The sequence below is a fragment of the Ursus arctos genome, unplaced genomic scaffold (genome assembly GCF_023065955.2).
Source record: "Ursus arctos isolate Adak ecotype North America unplaced genomic scaffold, UrsArc2.0 scaffold_31, whole genome shotgun sequence".
NCBI lineage: Eukaryota > Metazoa > Chordata > Mammalia > Carnivora > Ursidae > Ursus > Ursus arctos.
This window is the reverse complement of record NW_026622997.1, coordinates 8,860,669-8,880,941: the sequence shown is the minus strand read 5'-3', so window position 1 is coordinate 8,880,941 and position 20,273 is coordinate 8,860,669. Positions and strand designations below refer to the sequence as shown.

Here is a 20,273-nt window from a genome sequence, read left to right as displayed (position 1 = left end):
ATTTTTATTTATTTGCCTGCTTTATAATGTTAAAGTGAACCGCATCTACCACTCCAAAAAAACGATCACTATGATGTACATTTCTCATAAATATCTTGTGGAGTCGATTCCGATGGTAGAATTCCTGCTACAAGGTTGACACTGGCAAGCAACTTCCAACGAGAGGCCAATCACATATGGTTGGCTCTCATTTATATCTTTTATGAGGGTTCAACTTGAATACAGTTTTTATATATATTAAAATTAAAATTCCAGCATGAAGCCTCAATAATTTAGCTAGTCAATGATTTTGAGGGTCTGTGCGAATTGGCTAACTTTTTAAATCGCCATATATTGACTAATAGCCTATGTTATTAAGCCATACATAACTACAGCAATATAAAATATCGTAACCTCACAACATTATCGGTTCTTTTATTAGATTTATTAGATATATCCTATTACATGTTTTCTATTTAAAAAGCTTGTTAAGTGGGCCATCTGGGTGGCTCAGTTGGTTAAGCATCTGCCTTTGGCTCAGGTCATGATCTCAGGGTCCTGGGATGGAGTCCCACATCGGGCTCCCTGCTCAGTGGGGAGTCGGCTTCCCCCTCTTCCTCTGCCTGCTGCTCCCCCTGTTTGCGCTCTCTCTCTCTCTCTTTCCATGTCAAATAAATAAAATCTTTTTAAAAAATAAATAAATAATAAAATAAAATAAAAGCCTTATTAAAAATAGGCCATTACTACCTGTTGGGGAATACTCTGGTAAACAAATTTAAGGATCCACTAACAGGAAAGGGAAGGTGGAGGGGAGAGGAAACGAGAGGGTGAAGGTAAGGCGAAAGGCTGGACAACTTTGACACATCAGCCTGTACAACTCGCGCATGAATATGATCAATTTCACACGAAATACCAGTCTTCGTTCTCCTTGTAATTTACATCTACTTATCCCCATTCTTGCTGCTACATTTATAAATCCTCTTTCCGTTTTCAACCTTTGCATTTTCCCCATGTTCTGTTCTACCATCACATTAAAAGTCAGTCATATTTCAGTTAAAAATTTACCTTATTCAGCTTCACTCATTCTTCAGAACACTAAATTTTTTTTCTCCCTAAATTAACCTCCCTACTTGTTATAGTTTGCACACACACCCTTTTAAGAGGAAAAAACCATAATTGCCACTTTCTGTCACCTGCATTGTGTACATTTCTTTTTTACTACCTTTCGGGCTCACTGAGCATCTCTCTCTAAATGTATAGGCTTCTTTCTTGTCAATTAAAACCAGCAGGAGTATCAGTGATCTGTCCTCGCTTATGCTGCAAAGTTATTTACTGAAAGGACACTGTTAACTAGAATTTATCTAATAAGAACAATTTCACAAAGGAGGTTATATAGATATTTATTTAAACACACACAGATGAATAAGAAATGAAGCATTCAAAATTTTCTCCCTAATCCAAAAAAAAAAAAAAAAGTGAACAAAAGTTCCAGCTAAATCATCAAACTTCTTTTTTCTGTGCTAACTGACCACAAAGAGGATCCAAGACCCCGAATGACACCACGAAGGTAGCTTTACATGGCTTCAGTTGTACTCCAACAGACTATGAGATAAAGGAAAAATAGGAACTCATTAAATAAGAGACCAAAGCCCCTACTTCCTCACTGTGCTGAATGGTACCCTTAAATCCCATGAAAAGGGTAGGCAAACTGTACATGTGAATCATGCATTATCTTTCAAAGATGTATCATAGCCTTGACGATTTTATTAGGTTCTCATTCCATTACTCTACATAGATTGAGAATTACTGGCAAAATATAAAAATAATTACACTGAGTATTAAAACTAATTTAAAATGTAACAGTAAGTTAAAATAGTCATCGTAGAGATGATACTAAATTGACCACAAAGGACAAAACCATTCTTAAAAAAGTATTTTAATAATGAAAATTGGTAATAAATATTTGATAAGTTGAACATAGATTTTACATACTTTTCTATAATTATGGTGTATTTCACCCCCAAAAAATTCTTTTTAAAAAACTATACATCCAGACAGAAAGAGAAACCTGTGTTTGCAGTCCCTGATTACATTTTAAAAGACTAGAAATTGAAAAAGAAAGGATTAGAGAAATAAAAGCACGATAAATGTGTTTCCATGCATGGGGATGAGTTTAAAGTGTGGTTTCATTCTTGATTTTATAAATCAAGAAGTGCATGTTTAATTATATATGTAACAAACAAAAATAAACATCATTTACTGAAATCATCACAAAAGATGAAAAAAAAAAAAACCCCAAAATATAGTGTGCATACAAAAGAGGACAAGGAGGAAGGCGGGGAGGGACCGAGGGAAAAGAGAGCAAAAGAAATGAGACTGGCCATGCTTACACACACACACACACACACACACACACACACACACAGAGACTAAAAGAACTCTCTTCCTGGGACAAAGGGGAAATTAAAATTACTATTTACAAACTACATTCAAAACATATGGAATATGTTCAAAACTCTACTCAAAGAAGAAGTCTTAGATCTAACTACTTTCATTAGTTTAAAAGGAAGAAAATAAATAACAACTCAAAAAGGCAAGAAAAACAAAAGGAAACAACACCAAGAGGATCCTCGAGAAAAACAAAAGGAAAAAAAAAAAAAAGGCCAAAGTTGCAGTTAATGAATGAGAAAGCAGAACATTTGTAGAACAGACAAAAAAAAAAAAAAAAATCCAAATATGTCCTAGTTATTTGTGTTGTAAGAGGAAAATAAACAAAACGCTAAAATGAGGGAAAAAATGTGAATAAGAATGGAAGTTTTCTGTCACATATTTTTCTTTCACTTTTCTTCTTTCCTTCCCTTCTTTACTTTTTTCTTTTTTCTTCCTTCCTTCCTTCCTTCCTTCCTTCCTTCCTTCCTTCCTTCCTTCCTTCCTTCCTTCCTTCCTTCTTTCGAAACCTTTACAAATGTAAAAAACCGTGCTTAGCTCCAGGACAGCACAAATGCAGGTCCCCTGGAGTGGCCCAGCAGCTGCAGTTTGCCAATCCCGGTTTGACCTATGAATTCAAGAATGGTTGAATATTAAGACATATATTAGTTTTACAAAAGGCGTCAGGGGAAAAAATAATTCTTTCATTAATACCAAGAATATCTTCAATAAAATCCATCAGCCATTTCTGTTGAACACTCTTCAGAAACTAGACCCAGAATGATAATTCATTAATGTGGAAAAAGATTCCCTCTCCTAAACCAAAAGCCAATTTCATACATAAACCCCTCAAGGATGGCTCTACAACCATTACTATTTTATAATATTTGGAAAGGGTAGCAAATACAAAAAGGAAGATGAAAGAGAAATAATTATATTAATAGGAGGGAACAGAACACATGCCATGATCTGTGGACAATATAATTATATTCCTAGTCATCTGCAAGTTTATTTCAGAGTCTGTAGAGTTCTCTTCATTTTTGGAAACTTCTCCCCTTTTCTGGAAACTGTCCCCGTGCCCTACCATCATGTCCCGGTGGTCACTTAAAGAGTGTCCAGGTTAGTACAATGGACTCCACCGTCTGGCAACAGCTGACTGACGTAGGAAAACCCTTAGCCTGAGCTGGGCTAAGCAAAGCCCCTTCCACAGATGTTTGGACTTGACCCTGCCTTAGTCTTTCTCCGAATACCTAAACTGTGGTATGTGAAACCCTGAAGTCGGCAGTAGCCATACTTGACTGAGGAAAGAATGGTCTGCAGAGAGAAGAACAAAGAAGACAGACAGAGAGAAGTGAAGACAAAGAGTATTCTGATCACCTTCAGTCCATGGTTCCTGCGCGTACCTGAGATGTTCTCTTGTTCTTAGACTCCATGGAGCATTCTTAAATCCTTACAGTACGTTTTCCTTTTTTTTATGCTAATTCAAATGCTATTTCTGTCACTTGCATCAGAAAATGTTTTAATTCATGCACCTAGAAAGTTTCCGTGAATCAGCTGAAAAATATTCATTTCTTTTTTAAATTTTGAAATAATATCAAACTTACAAAAAGGCTGCAAGCACAGTACAAAAAACTTTTTTCCTAAGCCATTTGAGAATATTTGTAGTTACGATAATCCTCACCTCTGAATACAGTGGCAAATATTTCTTATAAACAAGGACATTTCCCAACATAAAAACAATATAACTGTAAAAACCTCCACCTCCCCACGACGCAGACATTGACCTTGCTCTACCAGCCTAGTAGTGGCTTTAGGATAGAATTTCCAGCAACAGAAGAGTCAGACCTATTAAATATTTTTTAAATATTAGAAAGATATCTGGATGAATTAGACTTTTCTATATGAGTTGTTAATGGCATGTGATTTATCATTAGGGAATACAATTTGCAAGTATAAATTTCATAGAGATGGCTGCCAGAAAAAAAAAAAATACTATTGCATGTCGGAAACTTTCTGCTCTGGTGTTTTTCTCACCGAAATAGTTTTATAACATAATTTTTGATATTTCAAATTTTCTTGGAAATTCATAAAAAATATTAAAACAGGGGGCACCTGGGTGGCTCAACTGGTTAAGTGTCTGACTCTGGATTTCAGCTCAGGTCATGATTTCCGAGTCTTAAAATAAGCCCCAAATCTGGCTTCATACTCAGTGTGGAGGATGCTTGAGATCCTCTCTCTCCCTCTCCCTTTGCCCCTCCCCCCACTCGTGTGTTCTCTCTAAATAAAATCGTAAATATATATATGCATATATATGTATGTGTGTATATATAAACAGGAGTCATTATGCATAAATATTGATGCCTTTCCTAAATACCAGCAACAATCAGAAAACAACTCTAACTCAGATCTGACTTTTGAACTCCAAACCTATTTTTCCAACTCCCTATTTAATATAGTAATTTGTATTTCTTACAATCATTTTACACTTACTACATTCAAAATTAAACCTTTGATTTAAAATCTACCAAACATGTTTTCCATTCTCTCAGAATGCTCCCAACCCAGCCCTCAGTCTTCCTCAGCCCAGAAAAACGTAAAGCCAACCCTAACTCTTCCCCTTTCTTGACTTCCCCCAATAGCCCATCAACAACATTTCAGTCCCAAAATACACCCCAAATCTGCCCACTTCGCTCCCCTCCGCTATTCTACCAGCCAGGTGCAACCATCTCCACGAACACCAAAAGGGTGGCCCCACTGGCTCTCCACCTCTATACTTTCTCTCTCTCCAACCAATCCTCTACACCAGAGTGATTTTTGTAACACGTAAATCAGGTTTTTCTCATTCATTAAATAAATGAAGAAACAGGAAGTTTTATAATTTAAAAAAATAGATCAAAAGCTACCTTTTTTTTTAGAGAGAGAGAAAATACCTAAAAATCTTGCTTGGGGTGCTTTCTAGAATATCTGAAGGAAGGATTCAGGCTATTCTTGCCACCACACTACCCCCTCGCCAGACCAGAATGTTTGCACGTTGACACCAACATGCATTGGATTCCAGTCTACTGCAGCCAGAGGGGCCTGACAGGTGCCAAAGGGAAAACTGAGAGACATAGTTATCTGCATGCAATTTATTGATATGAGGGAAACACAGTCCGTAGTCTGGTCAACAAAGGTAAAAACAAGATTTACAGGAAAGGGGGGGAGAACAGGACCAAAGATAACTGCAGTGGACAAGGTGAATCATACTTTACACTTTCCAATGAAAATAATTAGTTAGAAAATAGTAGTCAGTTTAAGTAATCTGTCCTTGAGCAATTTGACCAGGGGATTTGAAAACAAATGTTGGTTTGTTCTGGGTTTTCCAAAAACTGAAGGCATTGAACTCTGCAATGTAAGTGACGGCTGCCCACGTCCTTCCTGAAGACCTCCATTCGATTAGGTCGGATCTCACCCATTCTCTCCATACAACTTCCCTGATATGACGATAATTTTAAACGTCACTTTAATATTTTGCAAAGAGTTGATTCAAAGATGGGTCTTTTAAGGCTAAGAGTTTTGCCCTCTGATTATATTTGCAGTAAGAATGCTTTCTTCTAATTAGACAAAGATCATACCATCCTGGAATACACCCTACTCTCCTTCAGCTGGAAGTCTGGTTACGCATTGACCTCCACCACGCCCGCACATTACCCATCTCCACCTCTGAAAGTCTGCTCAACTCTGATCTGCTCTCAGCTTCTCAGAACCCCTCCTCAGTTTTGAGGGATTCTCTTTCCCACTTCTCCTTGATTGCACCACGATGATAGCACAAATAACTGCCTGGACCTTCGACAGAAATCCACCTGAGCTTAGTGAAAACCTTAAAACCAGAAACGCTGCCAAGAAGCAGATAAGGTGTGAAGCAGCTGGTTCCCTGGCAAAGCCCATGTGGGGGACTCCCTGCCACAGCCCAGTCCTGCAGCCCCTGCGACCAAAGTCAGCCATGGCTCTATGTCTTCACGGCAGCCCTGGAAAGGAGACGTTACCTCTCTGGCCCATTCCTACAAGACACAGGGCTTTCAGGGCTGCTTGCTAGTAGTTAAATCTGTGACTACCAAATTAACTTTCCAAGTGGACTTACCTAGTTATCTGAATCTCACAGCAGGCGGGAAGCTTGAGGCTGGAGGCACTGTGTTGTTCTCTTTGGTCTCTCTGAGTCCCAACCACAATTGGGTGCTCAAGAACTGTGGTTGAATCTAATTGTCTTAACTGCGACTTAACACCTCCATTCAGAAGTCTAATACTCAGTTTTATAGCAGTTGTATCACATTATATTTTTATGTAATTATTACATTATCTTAAGAGGCATATTACCCAAGACGAAACACTCTTCATTCCCACCACACTCAACTGTTCCTGTCCTAGGCTTTAACTGTTATCTGAATTGTACCACCAAATCAAGCCAAATGCCTAGAATTTATCCATAATTCTTATCTTTCCTTCATCTCCCATATCCATCCATTCATCCTAAGGCCCTTTATGTTCTCCCTCCAAAATACATATCAAATCGAACTACTTCTCTTCATCTTTTCTGCTCCATTTGGTTCAGGTTTATTTCTTATCTGAACTACCACATTGACCCCCTAACTACTCTTTCCCTCCTTGATCCATTTTCCAACACTACAGCTGGACTGGTCTTTATAAAACATCCTCCTACTTAAAATTTCCAATGACTTCTCTTGAATTTTAGGATAAAATCTGAAATCTGAACATAACCTACAAGGTCCTAAATGCTTTGTCATCTCCTACTTTCCTCTTTGACTTTGTCTGTTCTCCAGTCCCTTGCCAGATTCACACCACATGAGTCTTTCCTCTGTTCCTTGAATTTCCCAAGTTTCTTCCTGCCTCAGGGCCTTGAAACTTGTTTCCTCTGCTCAGAACATTCTTCCCTCAGATATTCACACGTGTAGCTTCTTGCCAGGGTTTCAACTCAAACCTGACCTCCTCCGAGAAGTCTTTTTGTCAAACTCCTTCCTAGCACCTTTTAAAATCAGTATCCTGTTTGGGGTGCCTTGTTAGCTCAGTCAATAGAACATGTGACTCCTAATCCCAGGGTTGTGAGTTTGACCTCCATGTTAGGTGTAGAGATTATTTAAAAAAAAATAAAATCAGTACCCTGTTTTATTTCCTACACAATACCTGAAATTTTTTTTTATTTTTCTGCCTGTTGTCTTTTGCTTCCCTCCACTAGAATATGAACTCTATGAAAGCAAGACCCTATCTGTCTGGTTTACCACCATCTCCCTGGTGCCTAGGACAGGCCTGGTATACGATAATTCTTCAATAAGCATCTCTTGAAGATATAATGGAATAAATTCCAATTTTCAATATCTGTGATTCATCAAAAAAACTTAACATATTTCTGTGGAAATTTTCAATAAAAAGGAACAAAGTTATCCAGAATATCTGGAATATATCCAGAATATATGTTTTTAAACGGTCTTAAAATCAACAATTAGAAATTAATATGAACTCAGGGTACCTGGGTGGCTCAGTCAGTTAAGAATCTGCCGTCGGCTCAGGTCATGATCCCAGGGTTCTGGGATCAAGCCCCGCGTCGGGCTCCCTGTTCGGTGGGGAGCCTGCTTCTCCCTCTCCCTCTGCTGCCACTCTCCCTGCTCATGCTCTCTCTCTCTGTCAAATGAATAAATAAAATCTTTAAAAAAAATAATTTAATAGAATTCAAAAAATATAGTAGCAAGAGACAAGTTGATCCTCACTCCTGAAAATTAATAAAAGTGAGTACAAACTTTAAGAAATCATTGCCTTGAAATCCACAATTAAGGATTTAAAAAGCTACAATTAAGATTTGTGAACTTTGGTTTATCTGTCACTACTTTATTTGAGTTAAGAAGGAATTTATTGTCGTTAAATACCCAGCATCAGCAACAGAAAACAGCCCATGGATCATCTCATATCTTAGCTACTATTTCTCTTTAAAAATACACGCTTTTACGGAGTGCTTATTCCCTTGAATATATTACATAGTAGAATTCCCTGAAAGATGCTTAACTTTCGCACTCTCTACCTTCTACGGAGTTCTTAAAGATCCAGAGTGCATAGCGTAGTGTATATGCTACAACAGTGCCTACTACTGATCTAAAAGCCTGCTATTTGCCATGCAGGGTGGGCTTTGACTCCTAAATGAAAGTAGATAAAAATCTTCTGAAGATCGAGTATCTTTCCCCAGTTGTCATGTATCCACATTCTTGCCACATTCCGAAGGCCTTCCCTGACCACCCCCACCCACAGTGGCTGCTCCCACCTCCAACTCTTCAGTCTGTCTGTTCAAATTGTTCCTTACTGCTTGCTGAAACACATAACAAGCACGTTGTGTAAACAAATATTTACTCAGCCTCATGGTGTAACTGGAAAGTGAGGCCACCAGAACAAGATTCAAAGAAGCACAGTTGTACAAGAATGTTCATTATCTGTAGTGTCAGGGCAAAGAGACAAATAGGGGCTGAAACCCAGCCAGCCCAATTTCCCAAGCCAGGTGCTGCCTAAACTATGTGTTCATGGGGCTGCATATGCCCAACTGACTTATCCCTTCTATTTCAAATAAAAATGTGCTATGTGGATTAATATTGACCTTGTTCTTCTTCTTAAGAGAAGAAAAACAAGATTCTTCAACTCTCCTAAGACCTGTAAAACAAGGAGGTGGTCTCTCCTCTTAGACCAAACTTTTATTTTTTTCATTGAAAAGAGATGGAAATTGCAGGATATGCGTGGTCAGAGACTGGCCCAAAGGGTTTTTATGGTCCCTTCATTCCCAAACAGATGCAGTGCTGGGAAAAATTCAGATATTGCCTATCTTGCTCCTTCGGTCGTCTGGATGGTCCTCACTCCTCATTTAACTGAAGATTGATGACCAAGGGAGCACCATGTTTTCCAGCTGAATGTCTTTATCCTGTTGGGACATCCTCCAAAGCAGGGAGTTACTCATAGTCTTTTGACTTGCTCTGGGACATAAGTTATGGACCAGTGGTGATCATTATCATAACTCAGGTGATTCAACCAAACCTCTCTTAACTCAATTGGTTCAACAATTGAGCTGTTTTCTAGTATAATTGCTTTCTAGTCTTATTTTTCTGTAGAAAATGGAAAGCTAACTCATACAATTTATAAACCAAGAGTATTCTTTTCCCAGAAAATTTGCAGAAATTACCTATTCTCCTCACTTACTACAACATAGAACTTATCGTTTAGGAAAGACAGTCACAAAATATTTGGAGATCCTTGGTTAAAAATAATCGACAACTGGGTATATACTTAAAAGAACTGAACACAGAGTACACCTGTGTTCCTAACAACATTATTCACAATAGCCAACAGGTGGAAGCAACCCAAGTGTTCATCGATAGAGGAATGGATAATCAAAGTGTGGTATACACATTCAATGGAATATTGCTCAGCCTTAAAAAGGAAGAAAACTCTGACACAGGCAACAACATGGATAAACCTCAAAGACATTATGCTGAGTGAACTAACCCTTTTGCAAAAAGACAAGCACTGTATGATTCCACTCATATGAGGTCCCTAGAGTAGTCAAATTTAGAGACAGAAAGTAGAAGAGTGGTTGCCAGGGGCTGCGGGGAGGAAGGAATGAGAAGTTATTATTTAATGGGTACAGAGTTTGAGTTTTGCCAGATGAAAAGGGTTTTGGAGATTGGATGCACAATAACGTAAATGTACTTAACAGCATTGAACTGCTCACCTAAAATGGTTAAGAAGATAAATTTTATGTTATGTGTATTTTATCACAATTTTTAAAAACAATAATAATTGCAATCCATGAATTTCATGTTTCCTTTAAGAAAATAAAAATCTGAAAATATTAGTGTTGGATGGTCTTAGACCCTTAGATATATTTTCCTCAGAGTTTTCCTCACACCCCTCTAATCTGTAATCCCTTTCCATTCATATCAATTCATTTATCTAAATTCAATTTAGCATCGATTAAATTCATTGGATTAAACAGTAAGGTATTTGATCTTTTTTTTTTTTTTAAGATTTTATTTATTTATTTGACAGAGAGAGAGACAGCCAGCGAGAGAGGGAACAGAGCAGGGGAGTGGGAGAGGAAGAAGCAGGCTCATAGCGGAGGAGCCTGATGTGGGGCTCAATCCCATAACGCCGGGATGACGCCCTGAGCCGAAGGCAGGCGCTTAACCGCTGTGCCAGCCAGGCGCCCCAGGTATTTGATCTTTTAACACAATATTTGTATTTTCTGGCTTTTTAAAAAATGTATTGCTCAGCAGAAACTCTGTGTGCTTTCACAATAATCATTTCCTTGGTTCTCTGATCACTGTGGGAGTGATCAGCAGAGAGATCACCATGGTTCAGAATTTGAGCTTCCGGATCAGAAAGTCACTTACTGACTCTCAGATTTGGGGCAAGCTATTTAGACTCTCTTTGCTTCTAATTCTTTATCTGTAAAATAACAAAAATAATTGTACCTATCCCTAAGGTAATTTCAGATAATACATGTGGTACATTGTGTCTTATTAATATTGTTGAACTTAAGAGTTACTGAACTCTTATCGATGCTGTTGTTGTTATGGCAGAGAGGGCCCTGAGATCCTTCCTCCCTGGTGTGTGACTTCCTGGATTTGTTCTGCTGCAGCCTCACTCTCCCTTCTCTGTATCAACAGAAAGAGTGGAGATCGCCATTGCCTAGCTTCTCCTCCACAAACCTGTCACTCCACAGGTACCCAGGGCTCGACATGAAAGCCTCAGCCCCACTGCAACAGAGTTCTCTGCTACTGCCTGACACAAAAAAAAGTCTGCTAAAGGAAGGACTGAAGAATGAGTGAATGAATGAACCAATCAATCAATCAACTTTCCAGCCTTGCTAAATGTTGCCAATATCTTAATGAAGCAGGTGAGCATGACAGATGAATGGCAGTTTATGTTAATGAATGCTTTGTCTGAACTTCCTGTGATTGACAGCAGTACTCTAAGACATGAATTTCATCTGACCTGGGTACCTGTGAAGTGTCTGTAAAATACAGAATTAGATTTATGAGGGTTGCCTGCAATTATAATTGGGCTGAAAATGTTGGGAAGTGTGGAATGTGCACTACATTTCTGGTCCATGAAATTCCACAGATACTTGGAATGAAGAGCGTTCTTCAAGATAATAATCACATTGTAATGAAGTATTACACTGGCTGGCCTGGAACTGTGAATTTTCTATCAATGAATCCACTCGCTTCAATTTAATTCAAATTGTCCAGCATGATTGAAGACATTGCTGAGGGAAGAATTAATGGTCCTAATCTAATCATCACTATTAGTAGCCTAGCTGAGGGCCCAAGACATACCTTTGACGTGGCACTTTCAAATGCAGGACTGCCCAAGGCAGGACTGAGCCATGAGGGTAGAGTTGCCCATCAGACAAGCAGGAGTGCCAAGGCGTCAGAGACAGAGAAAATCCAAGAGGTCAAATGCAAGAGACCAAACCCATAGGCAGTGCATAATAAAACCAATAGGAATCAATAATTTAAAGCACTCACTATTACCTTCCTCCATGAGGTAAAAGTGAATACGTCTGAAATGAAAATAAAGATAGGTGTTGTCAGCAGAAAAAGAGAAACTAGTCAAATGAGCCAAATAGAAATTGAGAATGAAAAAAATAGAATGTCTGGGGCACCTGGGTGGCTCAGTCAGGATGAGAGTCCAACTCCTGGTTTTGGCTCAGTTCATGATCTCAGAGTCCTGGGATAGAGCCCTGCATGGAGCTCTGCACTCAGCGGGGAGTCTGCCTTCCCTCTCCCTCGCCCCTCCCCCCACTCGCACACTCTCTCATGAATAAATAAATAAATCTTGAAAAAAACAGAAAAAATAGAATGTCCGAAAGAAAAACATTTACTAGGTAGTCTCAATAACAACAGAGATGACAGAGAGAAGAATCAGTAAAGTTGAAAACAGATCAATAGAAATGATCCAGGGGTGCCTGGGTGACTTAGTTGGTTAAGCATCTGACTCTTGGTTTTGGCTAAGGTCATGATCTCATGGGTCATGGGATCAAGCCCCAAGTAGGGCTCCATGCTCAGTGGTGAATCTGCTTGAAGACTCTCTCTCTCAGCCCCTCCCTCCACTCCTGTGTGCCATCTCTCTCTAAAATAAATAAACAAATCTTTAAAGAAAATAGAGATGATCCAATCTGAAGAAGAGACAGAAAAAGGATTAAAAAATAAACAGTCACAGGGACCTATGGGATAATATCAATATCACCGGAGTCCCTAAAGAAGAGGAGAGAGATATTGTGACAGACAAAATATTTGAAGAAATAATTACTAAAAACTCCTCAACTTTGGTAAAGATATAAATTTATAAATTCAAAAAGTTCAGTTAGCCACAAACTAAATAAACTCAAAGAACACCATACTTACACACATCAAAACCAAACTGCTGAAAACAAAGATAAAGAAAAGTCTTGAAAGCAGTCATAACAAAATGATGCATTACATAAAGAGGAACAACAATTCAAACACAGTCACTGTAATTACTAAGGATGCCTCATCAGAAATGATAAAGGCAGTGGAGTAACATCTTGAAAGTGCCGAAAGAAATGTCAACTCAAAATTCTATAATCAGTGAAAATACCCTCCAGAAATAAAAGTAACATAAGGTTATTCTTGATGAAGAAAAATAGAGAATTCATTGCCAATATATCTGCTGTAAGAGAAATTGCTGAAGGAATTAAGGCTGAAGGAAAATGTTCCCAGAGGGAAACTTGGAACTTTAGGAATAAAAGAAAAACAATGGCAGTGATAAATGTCTGGTTAAATGATATTTTTCTTTTTTAAGTTCTCTGAAATACGTATAAAGGTTGAAAGCAAAAATTCAGCATTGTCTGGGAGGTGTAAATGCGATACATATGACGACCATGAGATAAAGGGGGGAAGATAAAAGTGATCTACATGGTTACAAGTCCTACATTTTACCTGAAGCTATGAAATATGATCTCTAAGGAGATGGAAAACTTAGTCATGTATATTATAATCCCTACAGCAACCACTGGAAAAAAACACAAACAGATACAGTCAAAAAAACTAATAGATAAATTAAAATGGAATACTCAGAGGAAGACAGGAAGAGGTAACAGAAGAACAAAAAACACAGGAGACAAATAGAAAAATATCAAAGTGGTAGGCCTAATTCAACCATATCAGTTATCACATTAATTGTAAATATTTAAAAACACCGTTAAAAAAAAGATCGTCAGATTGGATTTAAATAAAAAACAACTGTATTCTAAAAAAAACCACAACCCAACTATATTCTACCTATAAGAAACCTACTTAAACTATGATGATATACATATGTTAAAAGGATGAAAATAAACCACACAAACCCCGATCAAAAGAAAGCTGTATTGTTTATACTAATACCAAATAAATTAGATTTCAGATCAAGGAAAATTACCGAGTTATCAGGGATAAAAAGGGACAATACATAATGATGGGCAATTCATCAAGGAGACATACCATCATCAATTTGTATGCAACTAACAACAAAGCATGAAGCAAAAACTGATAGGACTAAGTAGAGAAACAGACAAGCTCACAAATATACTTTGTTACATCAACATACCATCATCAATTTGTATGCAACTAACAACAAAGCATGAAGCAAAAACTGATAGGACTAAGTAGAGAAACAGACAAGCTCACAAATATACTTTGTTACATCAACATACCTCCCTTAGTCATCTATAGAACAAGTAGACAGAAAATCAGTGTCATTTAAAGAATATCTACCAGACAACAACAGAATACACACTCTTTTCTAAGACACATGGAACATTCACCAAAATAGAGCATACGCTGGGCTTTAAGACAAACTTATTTAAAATGAATTTAAAAGAATTGAATTCATACAAAGTTTGCTCTTGGACCATAATGGAATTAAACTCCATGGCATGTGTTCTTCATCGGCTCCCAGAGTGCCCGGGTTGAGTTTCAGTTGCCCACAGAACTCATTTGCTTGATTAAGTCACCCTTTATTGGCTGCTTTTGCTTTTCTGTCTCACTTTCCTAATCCCACACCAATGTTTCCTGGGATCACTTCCAAATAAACTCCTTTCTGGAGGTCTGCTTCTGGAAGCCCAAGCTAACACAGCTGCATATACAGTCAAGTTTCATTATTTGTGGACGTGAGATTTTCTAAAGTCACAGCAAACACTGAATTAGCAAATACTGAACCACACTGCTCCAAGGGAAAATACAGTTAGGTGCCTGTGAGCCTCTGGTCACGACATTTTCATCAACTAATCAGTACATAACCTTGTTATATGCATGTTTCTGTTTAAAGACAACTTATTTAGTATGCACTGAAACTTTCTGTAAGATGGAACTCATGCCAACAGCACTAGTACTCGTGTCTAAATGAAGCTTATCAGGCACACGTATTTTCCCCGTAAGACACATCACAGCCTTCTCGCAGTTAGATATGCTAGACAGCACTTCAGCACTACACTCGGAGGCCATTTTAAACATCAGATCAACACCACCACCGACAATACACGGACACACGCGCACACACACACAAATGTGGAAAACAAGATACTAAATAGACCATGAAAAGGACATTCGTTTACAGTATGAGAGCTGGAACAAGAAGGCGGAGAGAACATCACCTGGCTCACCCTAGCTGGGAACACGCATGTAGGGAAACGCCAATGTTCTGATGTTCTGCACATATCTGTGAATAACTGTGAAAGACCCAGGAGTATTGATTTTGAGGTTACAAGAAAATTTTAATAAGTAAGTGAATTCTCAAGTACAAAGTGTGAGAATAATGAGGATTGTGTCTTCTTAAAGTCACCACCAGTTGGGTGGTTTATGGATAGAACTTTTAATTTAATTCTTCCTTATACAGAAAGGAGAGGCCAGATCAACCTTTGCCAGTCTACAAGGATGTCATCTGGTTCCCCAACCAGGGATGCCATTCTCTGACCTCTTTCTTTTTTTTTTATTTTTATTTATTTATTTGACAGAGACAGCCAGCGAGAGAGGGAACACAAGCAGGGGGAGTGGGAGAGCAAGAAGCAGGCTCCCAGCAGAGGAGCCTGATGTGGGGCTCGATCCCAGAATGCCGGGATCACGCCCTGAGCCGAAGGCAGACGCTTAACAACTACGCCATCCAGGCGCCCCCTCTGACCTCTTTCTGAGCCCTGGAATCGGAGTAAATTATTTAACGTCGTGCTGAATGCATCGCTGATGATTCTTTTTGTGACTCCCCTTGGCTCATTTTTTATTATAGCCATCGTTCTTGGTCTTTTCTATGCATTTGGATAGGCTATCAGTTAAACTTCGGTGTGAACAAGAAAAACTGGGAATTACTCTGGAAACAACAGCCATTTCCCACATGGTAATATCTATTGGTTCCAATCATTCTCAGAGCAGAATACCTGAGGGAGATTTCTTTGCATGAGAAAAGGGGCTGAAAGGTAATCCTCCAGCACAACCGGTTTACTGTTTGTGCAACACACACACACATAAAGGTGGATAAAATAGATGTGGGTGAATGAACAAATCATTCAAGCATAGGGCACTCAGGCAGAGGTGATACAGTGAGTCAAATGTTTACCTCTGAGGGGCGCCTGGGTGGCTCAGTCATTAAGCATCTGCCTTCGGCTCAGGGCGTGATCCCAGAGTCCTGGGATCGAGCCCTACGTCGAGCTCCCTGCTCCATTGGGAAGCCTGCTTCTTCCTCTCCCACTCCCCCTGCTTGCGTTCCCTCTCTCGCTGGCTGTCTCTGTCAAATAAATAAATAAAATCTTAAAAAAAAAATAAAGTAGTATGTTCTATTGTTTAAAAAAAATGTTTACCTCTAAAATGTCTTTCTTCTCTGAAAAGACAAATAATGTGCAAAAGCACAGAAGATTCCAGAATATTATTTTTAATATCATATATTTATCATATATTTTAATAACATATAAGACTGTATAGGAAGATGATACAAAGCCTACGTAGAAACAAAAGAGGATTAATTTGGTAAAGAAAACATAACAGCAGAGGTTTAACTGATCGCAAGCAATGTCATAGAAGTCAAGCAAGAAATAGTTATGATATGGAGCACAGAACATGAACTAATGGTCTTTAATGACTAATTGAAGAAAATATATTTCCAACCCCCCCCCCGAAATTTATAGATTTAAATAATACCTTAGTTTCCTTGATCCCACATTTTCTAGTTTGTTTTAATCCAGGAACCTGGCCATAGTCAAATTCCTTCTCCTGGAGCTACCACTCCCTGAAAAAGAAATAGTTCAAAGCACAAAAACATTGATGTTAATTCCTTCTGACAACTTAATAAAAACATAGAAATTTACTCACAACGTATTATCAAAGGTGGAAAAACATGGCCTCGATAGACACTTTCAATAGCCCATCCATCGTTCGACACACATTTACGGACTATGTTGTGTCAAGCAGCGTGTCAGGAGAGAGGACCTGGGGTTTCCTGTATGTGGAATTCTTCTCAGTGTGTGCCCTTGGGTGAGTAATGAGACAAATTACTAACCACACACACAGGCGCTATGAGAAAGAGAAATAAGGGGGTTACAGGAGCTCAAAAGGAGAGAATACACCCAATGGAGGGTCAGAGGTAACTTCATGGATAAGATGATTATATGACGATTCAGAGAAACAGAGCATCCCAAATTCATCTGAAATGGAAGGTTCAAGTGTGGGGTTGGTGAGAGATAAACTAGACTGGTAGGCAAGGGCCACACGTTGAGGGCCTATAGGTCAGGCAAAGTTTGAATTTTTTCAGAAGACAAAGGGGAACCACCACATGATATTCAATCATGAGGGGAGATTGGGGAGAATGACGAGTGTAGTGTCAGGTTTACAATTTAGGGAGACCAGTTAGGAAGGAGATTGAGAACGGGCTGCAGATGTGGGGCTGAGGTCAGCAAACCTGGTAAGTGGCTGTTATGGTAACCTTAGTAATGATAATCCAAACACGATGAGGGCCTGAATTAAGACACCGAGAGAGGAGAAAGGGAAAGAAGTGAAGAAATACTGATGAGTCAGAGTCACTGGGGTTTGGCAACGATAGAAGTGAGGTATCAGTGGGACAGAGGGATTTCCGGATGTTTCCAGGCTCCTAGCACGCAGTTAATGGGACAATGGTACCAAACACAGTTCCCCATGACTGAATGTGACGGCCTTCTTGTATGTCATACAGAAACTGATGGCTTCAAAATCAGAAATAAAAATAATCATTATGACTGACAGAAGACTCACAAACGGTAGATTGTACTCTGTGATCTTAAAAAATAAACATGTTTAAGATAAAAATGGCCCACCACTGAGCACAGCCCTGTGCAGTGGACATCCTGGCTCCAAGAGTCATTATAGCAGGACACAGGTGCTCCTCCTGGGCACCTGTGACCTCCAGGGCAGTCGGGGGTTCTCTGTACACAGAACAGCATCAAACTCCCTTCTAGGCAAACCCCTGCCCTACAATCAATGTTCTAAACTAGGACCTGATCAGATAGGACATTCCCCTTCCAAGGCCTTCTTCCTAAGCACTAGGAAAACCTGATCATATAACAGAGTGGAGATTAGAACTTTGGATGAGGACTGGACTTGGCTTCTGCATTTCTTACTCTTATCTAGAAGCATCACACCCTGAGCAGAGAGTGGGAGTATATGATTGTACTAAGAACTGGAAAACCACACATACCAGTTACACCCTCAATAGCTTTCCCCTACTGTCAACACAAAATCCAAACAATTTAGTGTGTATACAGTGATCTTCGTGCTCAGATGGGGCATCTAACCGGCCGTTCCCTTTAGCTGAGAACTGTTCTCTCTACCCATAGGGCCATCGTAATCATGTTTAAATGGCATGGCCTGAACTTCTAGTAACAATTTAATAGACCAAAGGTGGATCCAAGATGAACTGTCAGGAATGTCTGCCTTCTCAATCATCTCCCCTCACTCATTCACTGGCATTTAATGGTCTTTAGTAAATACAACTAGCAGAGATGCCAATGATCTGTCCAACAGGGGAAAAAAAATCACCCCAGAGTTTATGGTTTTATTGCTCTGTAAGACATTAACAAATTTTGTATTTAACCTTGCAATCTATTCCAGCATTCTTTTTTTATACTAACTACATAAACCAGCTTTTCAAATTGTTTTTTTTTTTTACCATCCTGTTGGTTCCCTAATTAACGAGTTAAGTAAACCTCTGACAAATGCTCCTTCTATATTTTTTAAATTATACTTTGGCAAAGATAGCTAATTTCCCAATCCCAGCTTTTTGTGTGAAATATAGTAGGCCTACGCATGAGAGGAGTTCACTTGTATTATGAAAGGTTTCACAATCCAAATATGCTCACTATTAAGGGACTTCTTAAAAATACTAATATTTCTTTGAGAGTTGTTTCATCTTCTGGAGTCCAGAGAATTTCCCAGTATTTCTGCAGTTTCTGACTAGTGTATTTCTGTCGCCTTTGAGGGTCACCTAAGTCAGCCCAGGAAAAGATCCAGGTCTTTGACAGACAGCTCAGCCTACCAGCCACCACCTTGTACTACCTGAAGTTTTAGAATAATTCCAAACTATTCTACGCTGGCCTTCCGCCTCACCCCCACCTGCACTATTACCCACATCTGCCCGATGAGGCACAAATACTAATGGGCCATCAGCATGAAATAATAAAACTACTGGGGCCTTCAACACTGAGCTCTGAGTTGACACAGGATTCTGACCACTTCCAAGTCTCAAGCCTTTGGGTAAGCCACCTAACTAATCTTTCTTGACCTCTGTTTCCACAATGGCAAAATGGAGCAACACCACTTTTCCTACAGGAATACAGAAAGAATTATGGGGCGCCTGGGTGGGACAGCGGTTGAGCGTCTGCCTTCGGCTCAGGGCGTGATCCCAGCGTTATGGGATCGAGCCCCACATCAGGCTCCTCTGCTGGGAGCCTGCTTCTTCCTCTCCCACTCCCCCTGCTTGTGTTCCCTCTCTCGCTGGCTGTCTCTATCTCTGTCGAATAAATAAAATCTTAAAAAAGAAAAGAAAAGAAACAACGAAACGAAAAGAAAAGAAAAGAAAGAACTACAATTAGCCTGGCCCACTACATATAAGTAATCCCGTGTGAGTTTCAAAATTTGGCCCCAGGCTTACTCGTGAATCCAGTACCAAGCCATCTGACATATAGAAAAGAGCTCTGATGGGATGCAGAAAGGGAAATGTTTTCAAAAGCAGAAAGGGAGAAGAAAAAAGGAAATTATTAGCAAAGAATGCATTGTTTTTGGCAAGGTCACCCTCCTAAGAGGACAGAAGGGGTTTATCAGTAAATTTCCTGTTATCTGGTTAAAGGTTACATGGGGGAGGGGATTATGAAACAAATTTGGTTAGGTATTAAGTCTTAGCTTGCTGACTCTGGGGCCTTACCATAAGTGACTGTTTCACACCTGTGGTTTTCTTTTTAGCCCAGTTTAAAGCAGTTATTTTTTTATTCTTGAACTGGAGGAGGTGACGGCCAAAGGCCCTCCCAACTCTTAAGAATTCTTTCCCAAAGAAAATACTTTGTTAAAGGCTTTGGCAGAACTCAAAAATATCCACAGAAAGTTAGTGACATGAAAAGACGGGTTTAAAAATATTCAGCGGACAATTTCCGATCCCCAGGTGTTCTACCAGGTCTGCAAACCTTTTATCTTTGGCAGTAAATAAGGGGTGTGCATGTGTGTGTGTGTGTGTGTGTGTGTGTGTCTGTGTGTTTAAACACGCCCTCATTGTTTTCCCCCCTTAACGCACACACAGCCCTTTCTAGGTGGCTGGGGGGCTGAGGAGAG

General features: G+C 39.3%; 2 long non-coding RNA genes across 17 annotated transcripts in view; both read right to left on the bottom strand.

The window, feature by feature from the left end:
- LOC113264411 (uncharacterized) overlaps positions 1–20,273 on the bottom strand; it is a 119,916-nt gene that overhangs the window by 99,400 nt on the left and 243 nt on the right. For 10 of the 16 annotated variants that reach the window (XR_008956625.1, XR_008956622.1, XR_007191495.2 and 7 more), the window contains exon 2: positions 16,623–16,710. This is a non-coding gene — a long non-coding RNA (uncharacterized LOC113264411). Of the gene's footprint in view, positions 1–16,044; positions 16,213–16,622; positions 16,711–20,273 lie in introns of all 16 variants that reach the window. The other 6 variants (XR_008956623.1, XR_008956621.1, XR_008956624.1 and 3 more) reach the window with 1 other exon arrangement.
- On the bottom strand, positions 2,869–12,705 carry LOC130542225 (uncharacterized). Its single transcript, XR_008956626.1, has 2 exons — positions 11,772–12,705; positions 2,869–8,079 (listed from the first exon to the last, which is right to left on the bottom strand). It is a non-coding gene; the product is annotated as an uncharacterized LOC130542225 (long non-coding RNA).